This window comes from Oncorhynchus masou, unplaced genomic scaffold, assembly GCF_036934945.1.
Source record: "Oncorhynchus masou masou isolate Uvic2021 unplaced genomic scaffold, UVic_Omas_1.1 unplaced_scaffold_486, whole genome shotgun sequence".
In the NCBI taxonomy this organism is placed as follows: Eukaryota; Metazoa; Chordata; class Actinopteri; order Salmoniformes; family Salmonidae; genus Oncorhynchus; species Oncorhynchus masou.
In genome coordinates this window covers 199447-209864 of record NW_027011254.1, presented here as the reverse complement: position 1 = coordinate 209864, position 10418 = coordinate 199447, and the positions used below count along the sequence as shown (strand labels likewise).

The following is a 10418-nucleotide window of genomic DNA, read 5'->3' as shown; positions in this document are numbered from 1 at the left end:
GCTTAGTGCACCATATATAGCAGGGCTTAGGCACTATAGAGGGAGACTGTAGCAGGGATTAGTGCACTATATAGGGGAGACTGTAGCAGGGCTTAGTGCACTATAGAGGGGAGACTGTAGCAAGGCTTAGTGTACTATAGAGGGGAGACTGTAGCAGGGCTTAGTGCACTATGGAGGGAGACTGTAGCACATCTGACACAGGGCTTAGTGCACTATATAGGGGAGACTGTAGCAGGGCTTAGTGTACTATGGAGGAGACTGTAGCAAGGCTTAGTGCACTATATAGGGGAGACTGTAGCAGGGCTTAGTGCACTATGGAGGAGACTGTAGCACATCTGACACAGGGCTTAGTGCACTATATAGGGGAGACTAACAGGGCTTAGTGCACTATATAGGGGAGACTGTAGCAGGGCTTAGTGCACTATATAGGGGAGACTGTAGCAGGGCTTAGTGCACTATATAGGGGAGACTAGCAGGGCTTAGTGCACTATATAGGGGCTAGCAGGGCTTAGTGCACTATAGAGGGGAGACTGTAGTATATCCGACGCAGGGCTTATATCGTCTAGTCTCTAGAGCACCGCCTGTGGCTAATCTGTGATGTTACCTTTTAAACAATGTCTTTCTTTTTCAACCTGTTCTGTGAAGACTTAAATATAATAAATAATGCTTTTTAACATGTCCCAGTTGATCTGTGTTATTAGGAATAGCTTTTCAAAATTATTAATTATATAGACTGTAGTATAATGATGGACACACACACACACAGCCTTCAGACTGTAGTATAATGATTATATATATATCGTACCAATGAAGAGTTTTGGAACACCTACTCATTCCAGGATTTTTCTTTATTTTTAATATTTTCTACATTGTGAAATAATAGATGATCTGGAGAGATACTCCACATGGATCCCCATTAGACCCTGTTGTCAAGGCAGCAGCTACTCTTCCTGGGGTTTATTATGGATCCCCATTAGTTCCTGCCAAGGCAGCAGCTACTCTTCCTGGGGTTTATTATGGATCCCCATTAGTTCCTGCCAAGGCAGCAGCTACTCTTCATGGGGTTTATTATGGATCCCCATTAGTTCCTGCCAAGGCAGCAGCTACTCTTCCTGGGGTTTATTATGGATCCCCATTAGTTCCTGCCAAGGTAGCAGCTACTCTTCCTGGGGTTTATTATGGATCCCCATTAGTTCCTGTCAAGGCAGCAGCTACTATTCCTGGGGTTTATTATGGATCCCCATTAGTTCCTGCCAAGGCAGCGGCTACTCTTCCTGGGGTTTATTATGGATCCCCATTAGTTCCTGTCAAGGCAGCAGCTACTATTCCTGGGGTTTATTATGGATCCCCATTAGTTCCTGCCAAGGCAGCAGCTACTCTTCCTGGGGTTTATTATGGACCCCCATTAGTTCCTGTCAAGGCAGCAGCTACTCTTCCTGGGGTTTATTATGGATCCCCATTAGATCCTGTTGCCAAGGCAGCAGCTACTCTTCCTGGGGTTTATTATGGATCACAAATGGTCCTTTTGTTTGATTAATTCCGTCGTTATATCTCCAAAACGTCCATTTATTTGGCACGTTTGATTAAAAAAAACACTGGTTCCAACTCGCCCAGCATGACTACAAAATATCCCTCAAGTTACCTGTAATCTTTGTCCAAACATCGCAAACAACTAATAAAACTAGGTATTTTTTTAACGTAAACAATCGCTAAAATTCCAGACGGGATAAACCGGGTTCAGTAGATAAACAACGTGGAGCTTTCAGGTCGTGACCCAACCACAACACTACACTCGACCCTCGTTCTGAACAGCCCTACTTCTTAATTTCTCAAAGGAAAAACATAAAAAACAATTTCTAAAGACTGTTAACATCTAGTGGAAGCGATAGGAACTGCAAGCAAGTGCCTTAGAAATCTAGATCCCCATTGAAAAGAGAGACTTTATTTTTTTCCTGGTTGGTTTCTCCTCTGGGTTTTTGCTTACCAAATAAGTTCTGATATATACATTGTTATTCAATGTGTTTCTATGGGCTAATAGCAGTAAGGACTATCTGTTATTCAATGTGTTTCTAATAGCAGTAAGGACTATCTGTTATTCAATGTGTTTCTATGGGCTAATAGCAGTAAGGACTATCTGTTATTCAATGTGTTTCTAATAGCAGTAAGGACAATCTGTTATTCAATGTGTTTCTAATAGCAGTAAGGACTATCTGTTATTCAATGTGTTTCTATGGGCTAATAGCAGTAAGGACTATCTGTTATTCAATGTGTTTCTATGGGCTAATAGCAGTAAGGACTATCTGTTATTCAATGTGTTTCTAATAGCAGTAAGGAATATCTGTTATTCAATGTGTTTCTATGGGCTAATAGCAGTAAGGACTATCTGTTATTCAATGTGTTTCTATGGGCTAATAGCAGTAAGGACTATCTGTTATTCAATGTCTTTCTATGGGCTAATAGCAGTAAGGACTATCTGTTATTCAATGTGTTTCTAATAGCAGTAAGGACAATCTGTTATTCAATGTGTTTCTAATAGCAGTAAGGACTATCTGTTATTCAATGTGTTTCTATGGGCTAATAGCAGTAAGGACTATCTGTTATTCAATGTGTTTCTATGGGCTAATAGCAGTAAGGACTATCTGTTATTCAATGTGTTTCTATGGGCTAATAGCAGTAAGGACTATCTGTTATTCAATGTGTTTCTATGGGCTAATAGCAGTAAGGACTGTTATTCAATGTGTTTCTAATAGCAGTAAGGACTGTTATTCAATGTGTTTCTAATAGCAGTAAGGACTATCTGTTATTCAATGTGTTTCTAATAGCAGTAAGGACTATCTGTTATTCAATGTGTTTCTATGGGCTAATAGCAGTAAGGACTATCTGTTATTCAATGTGTTTCTATGGGCTAATAGCAGTAAGGACTATCTGTTATTCAATGTGTTTCTATGGGCTAATAGCAGTAAGGACTATCTGTTATTCAATGTGTTTCTAAGGGCTAATAGCAGTAAGGACTATCTGTTATTCAATGTGTTTCTATGGGCTAATAGCAGTAAGGACTATCTGTTATTCAATGTGTTTCTATTGGCTAATAGCATTAAGGACTGTTGTTCAATGTGTTTCTATTGGCTAATAGCATTAAGGACTATCTGTTATTCAATGTGTTTCTATGGGCTAATAGCAAGTAAGGACTATCTGTTATTCAGTGTGTTTCTATGGGCTAATAGCAGTAAGGACTATCTGTTATTCAGTGTGTTTCTATGGGCTAATAGCAGTAAGGACTATCTGTTATTCAATGTGTTTCTAATAGCAGTAAGGACTATCTGTTATTCAATGTGTTTCTAATAGCAGTAAGGACTATCTGTTATTCAATGTGTTTCTATTGGCTATTAGCAGTAAGGACTGTCTGTTATTCAATGTGTTTCTATTGGCTAATAGCAGTAAGGACTATCTGTTATTCAATGTGTTTCTAATAGCAGTAAGGACTATCTGTTATTCAATGTGTTTCTATTGGCTAATAGCAGTAAGGTCTGTCTGTTATTCAATGTGTTTCTATTGGCTAATAGCAGTAAGGACTATCTGTTATTCAATGTGTTTCTATTGGCTAATAGCAGTAAGGACTATCTGTTATTCAATGTGTTTCTAATAGCAGTAAGGACTATCTGTTATTCAATGTGTTTCTAATAGCAGTAAGGACTATCTGTTATTCAATGTGTTTCTAATAGCAGTAAGGACTATCTGTTATTCAATGTGTTTCTATGGGCTAATAGCAGTAAGGACTATCTGTTATTCAATGTGTTTCTATGGGCTAATAGCAGTAAGGACTATCTGTTATTCAATTTGTGTTTCTATTGGCTAATAGCAGTAAGGACTGTTATTCAATGTGTTTCTATGGGCTAATAGCAGTAAGGACTATCTGTTATTCAATGTGTTTCTATGGGCTAATAGCAGTAAGGACTATCTGTTATTCAGTGTGTTTCTATGGGCTAATAGCAGTAAGGACTATCTGTTATTCAGTGTGTTTCTATGGGCTAATAGCAGTAAGGACTATCTGTTATTCAATGTGTTTCTAATAGCAGTAAGGACTATCTGTTATTCAATGTGTTTCTAATAGCAGTAAGGACTATCTGTTATTCAATGTGTTTCTATTGGCTAATAGCAGTAAGGACTATCTGTTATTCAATGTGTTTCTATTGGCTAATAGCAGTAAGGACTATCTGTTATTCAATGTGTTTCTATTGGCTAATAGCAGTAAGGACTATCTGTTATTCAATGTGTTTCTATTGGCTAATAGCAGTAAGGACTATCTGTTATTCAATGTGTTTCTATTGGCTAATAGCAGTAAGGACTATCTGTTATTCAATGTGTTTCTATTGGCTAATAGCAGTAAGGACTATCTGTTATTCAATGTGTTTCTATTGGCTAATAGCAGTAAGGACTATCTGTTATTCAATGTGTTTCTATTGGCTAATAGCAGTAAGGACTATCTGTTATTCAATGTGTTTCTATTGGCTAATAGCAGTAAGGACTATCTGTTATTCAATGTGTTTCTAATAGCAGTAAGGACTATCTGTTATTCAATGTGTTTCTAATAGCAGTAAGGACTATCTGTTATTCAATGTGTTTCTATGGGCTAATAGCAGTAAGGACTATCTGTTATTCAATGTGTTTCTATGGGCTAATAGCAGTAAGGACTATCTGTAATTCAATGTGTTTCTATGGGCTAATAGCAGTAAGGACTATCTGTTATTCAATGTGTTTCTATTGGCTAATAGCAGTAAGGACTATCTGTTATTCAATGTGTTTCTAATAGCAGTAAGGACTATCTGTTATTCAATGTGTTTCTATTGGCTAATAGCAGTAAGGACTATCTGTTATTCAATGTGTTTCTATTGGCTAATAGCAGTAAGGACTGTTATTCAATGTGTTTCTATGGGCTAATAGCAGTAAGGACTATCTGTTATTCAATGTATTTCTATTGGCTAATAGCAGTAAGGACTATCTGTTATTCAATGTATTTCTATTGGCTAATAGCAGTAAGGACTATCTGTTATTCAGTGTGTTTCTAATAGCAGTAAGGACTATCTGTTATTCAATGTGTTTCTAATAGCAGTAAGGACTATCTGTTATTCAATGTGTTTCTATTGGCTAAAAGCAGTAAGTACAAATAAACATGTTCATCAAATAATTGTTTTATATATTTTTTGATACCTCGAGGAGTCTTCAAACTTTAAATCAAATAACAAGAACATCCTTCGTTTGACCTTCTTAAAACAACTCCACATCGTTCAGTAGAACCCCTCCCCCGGCACAGACAGGACTTAGACTGTATTAAGGCACCAAATAACAATATAACAACACCAGTGCATTTCTACAACACAAAACATACCATACAAGCATATTACAATGGAGTGGAGAGAGTGTGTATCTCCTCACAGTCCCTGTTGCTCCAGAAGGTGTAGATCAATCTGATTCTATTCTTGCGATGTGTCTCTCCTCACAGCCCCTGTTGCTCCAGAAGGTGTAGATCAATCTGATCCCGTGTCACTTCCAGCGGTTGATCCGTCTGAGCTGTATGTAGGCCAAGACCAGACACACCGTAATGATCCCAGCCAGAGCTACATGGTTCTGCCAGAAACCCCAAGTGTGTAGTCTATTCCCTGGGTCTCCAGGTACACCTCCCCTGGAAGACTGACAGAGAGAGGGGTTAAAGGTCAGAAACCCCAGGTGCTGTAGTCTATTCCCTGGGTCTCCAGGTACACCTCCCCTGGAAGACTGAGAGAGAGAGGGTTAAAGGTCAGAAACCCCCAGGTGCTGTAGTCTATTCCTGGGTCTCCAGGTACACCTCCCCTGGAAGACAGAGAGAGGGGTTAAAGGTCAGAAACCCCCAGGTGCTGTAGTCTATTCCTGGGTCTCCAGGTACACCTCCCTGGAAGACTGACAGAGAGAGGGGTTAAAGGTCAGAAACCCCAGGTGCTGTAGTCTATTCCCTGGGTCTCCAGGTACACCTCCCCTGGAAGACTGACAGAGAGAGGGGTTAAAGGTCAGAAACCCCAGGTGCTGTAGTCTATTCCCTGGGTCTCCAGGTACACCTCCCCTGGAAGACTGACAGAGAGAGGGGTTAAAGGTCAGAAACCCCAGGTGCTGTAGTCTATTCCCTGGGTCTCCAGATACACCTCCCCTGGAAGACAGAGAGGTTAAAGGTCAGAAACCCCAGGTGCTGTAGTCTATTCCCTGGGTCTCCAGGTACACCCCCCCTGGAAGACTGACAGAGAGAGGGGTTAAAGGTCAGAAACCCCAGGTGCTGTAGTCTATTCCCTGGGTCTCCAGGTACACCTCCCCTGGAAGACAGAGAGAGAGGGGTTAAAGGTCAGAAACCCCCAGGTGCTGTAGTCTACTCCCTGGGTCTCCAGGTACACCTCCCCTGGAAGACTGACAGAGAGGGGTTAAAGGTCAGAAACCCCAGGTGCTGTAGTCTATTCCCTGGGTCTCCAGGTACACCTCCTGGAAGACTGACAGAGAGAGGGTTAAAGGTCAGAAACCCCAGGTGCTGTAGTCTATTCCCTGGGTCTCCAGGTACACCTCCCCTGGAAGACTGACAGAGAGAGGGGTTAAAGGTCAGAAACCCCAGGTGCTGTAGTCTATTCCCTGGGTCTCCAGGTACACCTCCCCTGGAAGACTGACAGAGAGGGGTTAAAGGTCAGAAACCCCAGGTGCTGTAGTCTATTCCCTGGGTCTCCAGGTACACCTCCCCTGGAAGACTGACAGAGAGAGGGGTTAAAGGTCAGAAACCCCAGGTGCTGTAATCTATTCCCTGGGTCTCCAGGTACACCTCCCCTGGAAGACTGAGAGAGAGAGGGGTTAAAGGTCAGAAACCCCAGGTGCTGTAGTCTTTTCCCTGGGTCTCCAGGTACACCTCACCTGGAAGACAGAGAGAGAGGGGTTAAAGGTCAGAAACCCCCAGGTGCTGTAGTCTACTCCCTGGGTCTCCAGGTACACCTCCCCTGGAAGACAGAGAGGAGAGAGAGGGGGGGTGTTGAATACATAGAGGGAGAGGAGATAGATGTTGTAGTACACCTCCCCTGGAAGACGAGAGGAGATAGATGTTGACTTATAGAGATCTGCCACACGGTGGTGGTGTCGGCATATGGATGGATGGCTGAGGAGCATAAAAGGAGAGGACAGAGAGAATGAAAGGAGAGGACAGAGAGAATAAAAGGAGAGAATGAAAGGAGAGGGCAGAGAGAATGAAAGGAGAGGACAGAGAGAATGAAAGGAGAGGACAGAGAGAATGAAAGGAGAGAATTAAAGGAGAGAACAGTGAATGAAAGGAGAGGACAGAGAGAATGAAAGGAGAGAATGAAAGGAGAGGGCAGAGAGAATGAAAGGAGAGGACAGAGAGAATGAAAGGAGAGGACAGAGAGAATGAAAGGAGAGAATGAAAGGAGAGAGCAGAGAGAATGAAAGGAGAGGACAGAGAGAATGAAAGGAGAGGACAGAGGGAATGAAAGGTGAGAACAGAGAGAATGAAAGGAGAGGACAGAGAGAATGAAAGGAGAGAATGAAAGGAGAGAACAGTGAATGAAAGGAGAGGACAGAGAGAATGAAAGGAGAGAATGAAAGGAGAGGGCAGAGAGAATGAAAGGAGAGGACAGAGAGAATGAAAGGAGAGGACAGAGAGAATGAAAGGAGAGGACAGAGAGAATGAAAGGTGAGAATGAAAGGAGAGAGCAGAGAGAATGAAAGGAGAGGACAGAGAGAATGAAAGGAGAGGACAGAGAGAATGAAAGGAGAGAGCAGAGAGAATGAAAGGAGAGGACAGAAAGAATGAAAGGAGAGGACAGAGAGAATGAAAGGTGAGAACAGAGAGAATGAAAGGAGAGGACAGAGAGAATGAAAGGAGAGAATGAAAGGAGAGAACAGTGAATGAAAGGAGAGGACAGAGAGAATGAAAGGAGAGAACAGAGAGAATGAAAGGAGAGAACAGAGAGAATGAAAGGAGAGAACAGAGAGTATGAAAGGAGAGAACAGAGAGAATGACTGGAGAGGACAGAGAGAATGAAAGGAGAGAACAGAGAGAATGAAAGGAGAGGACAGAGAGAATGAAAGGAGAGAACAGAGAGAATGAAAGGAGAGAACAGAGAGAATGAAAGGAGAGAACAGAGAGAATGACTGGAGAGGACAGAGAGAATGAAAGGAGAGAATGAAAGGAGAGAACAGAGAGAATGAAAGGAGAGAACAGAGAGAATGAAAGGAGAGAACAGAGAGAATGAAAGGAGAGGACAGAGAGAATGAAAGGAGAGGACAGAGAGAATGAAAGGAGAGGACAGAGAATGAAAGGAGAGGACAGAGAATCAAAGGAGAGAATGAAAGGAGAGGACAGAGAGAATGAAAGGAGAGGACAGAGAGAATGAAAGGAGAGGACAGAGAGAATGAAAGGAGAGAGCAGAGAGAATGAAAGGAGAGGACAGAGAGAATGAAAGGTGAGAACAGAGAGAATGAAAGGAGAGGACAGAGAGAATGAAAGGAGAGGACAGAGAGAATGAAAGGAGAGAATGAAAGGAGAGAACAGTGAATGAAAGGAGAGGACAGAGAGAACGAAAGGAGAGAACAGAGAGAATGAAAGGAGAGAACAGAGAAAATGAAAGGAGAGAACAGAGAATGAAAGGAGAGAACAGAGAGAATGACTGGAGAGGACAGAGAGAATGAAAGGAGAGGACAGAGAGAATGAAAGGAGAGGACAGAGAATGAAAGGAGAGGACAGAGAATGAAAGGAGAGAATGAAAGGAGAGGACAGAGAGAATGAAAGGAGAGGACAGAGAGAATAGAGAGAATGAAAGGAGAGGACAGAGAGAATGAAAGGAGAGGACAGAGAGAATGAAAGGAGAGGACAGAGAGAATGAAAGGAGAGGACAGAGAGAATGAAAGGAGAGGACAGAGAGAATGAAAGGAGAGAACAGAGAGAATGAAAGGAGAGAACAGAGAGAATGAAAGGAGAGAACAGAGAGAATGAAAGGAGAGAACAGAGAGAATGAAAGGAGAGGACAGAGAGAATGAAAGGAGAGGACAGAGAGAATGAAAGGAGAGAACAGAGAGAATGAAAGGAGAGAACAGAGAGAATGAAAGGAGAGAACAGAAAGAATGAAAGGAGAGAATGAAAGGAGAGAACAGAGAGAATGAAATGAGAGAACAGAGAGAATGAAAGGAGAGAACAGAAAGAATGAAAGGAGAGAACAGAGAGAATGACTGGAGAGGACAGAGAATGAAAGGAGAGAATGAAAGGAGAGAACAGAGAGAATGAAAGGAGAGAACAGAGAGAATGAAAGGAGAGGACAGAGAGAATGAAAGGAGAGGACAGAGAGAATGAAAGGAGAGGACAGAGAGAATGAAAGGAGAGGACAGAGAATCAAAGGAGAGAATCAAAGGAGAGAATCAAAGGAGAGGACAGAGAGAATGAAAGGAGAGGACAGAGAGAATGAAAGGAGAGGACAGAGAGAATGAAAGGAGAGGACAGAGAGAATGAAAGGAGAGGACAGAGAGAATGAAAGGAGAGGACAGAGAGAATGAAAGGAGAGGACAGAGAATGAAAGGAGAGGACAGAGAATGAAAGGAGAGGACAGAGAATCAAAGGAGAGAATCAAAGGAGAGGACAGAGAGAACGAAAGGAGAGGACAGAGAGAACGAAAGGAGAGGACAGAGAGAACGAAAGGAGAGGACAGAGAGAACGAAAGGAGAGGACAGAGAGAACGAAAGGAGAGAACAGAGATTGAAAGGAGAGAACAGAGATTGAAAGGAGAACAGAGATTGAAAGGAGAGAATGAAAGGAGAGAATGAAAGGAGAGAATGAAAGGAGAGGACAGAGAATGAAAGGAGAGGACAGAGAATGAAAGGAAAGAACAGAGAATGAAAGGAAAGAACAGAGAATGAAAGGAGAGGACAGAGAGAATGAAAGGAGAGAATGAAAGGAGAGGACAGACAGAAAAACAAGGAGAGAACAGAGAGAATGAAAGGAGAGAACAGAGAGAATAAAAGGAGAGAACAGAGAGAATGAAAGGAGAGAATGAAAGGAGAGAACAGAGAGAATAAAAGGAGAGAACAGAGAGAATGAAAGGAGAGAATGAAAGGAGAGGACAGAGAATGAAAGGAGAGAACAGAGAGAATAAAAGGAGAGAACAGAGAGAATGACTGGAGAGGACAGAGAGAATAAAAGGAGAGAATGAAAGGAGAGGATAGAGAGAATGAAAGGAGAGGACAGAGAGAATGAAAGGAGAGAACAGAGAGAATGAAAGGAGAGGACAGAGAGAATGAAAGGAGAGAACAGAGAGAATGAAAGGAGAGAACAGAGAGAATGAAAGGAGAGAACAGAGAGAATAAAAGGAGAGAACAGAGAGAATGAAAGGAGAGAACAGAGAGAATGAAAG

The 10418-nt window shown here is 41.9% G+C and overlaps 1 pseudogene; it reads right to left on the bottom strand.

Annotated features, from left to right (window-relative positions):
* Positions 1–5184: 5184 nt before the first annotated feature.
* The window catches only part of LOC135535366 (broad substrate specificity ATP-binding cassette transporter ABCG2-like), a 52034-nt pseudogene continuing 46800 nt past the window's right edge, over positions 5185–10418 (bottom strand).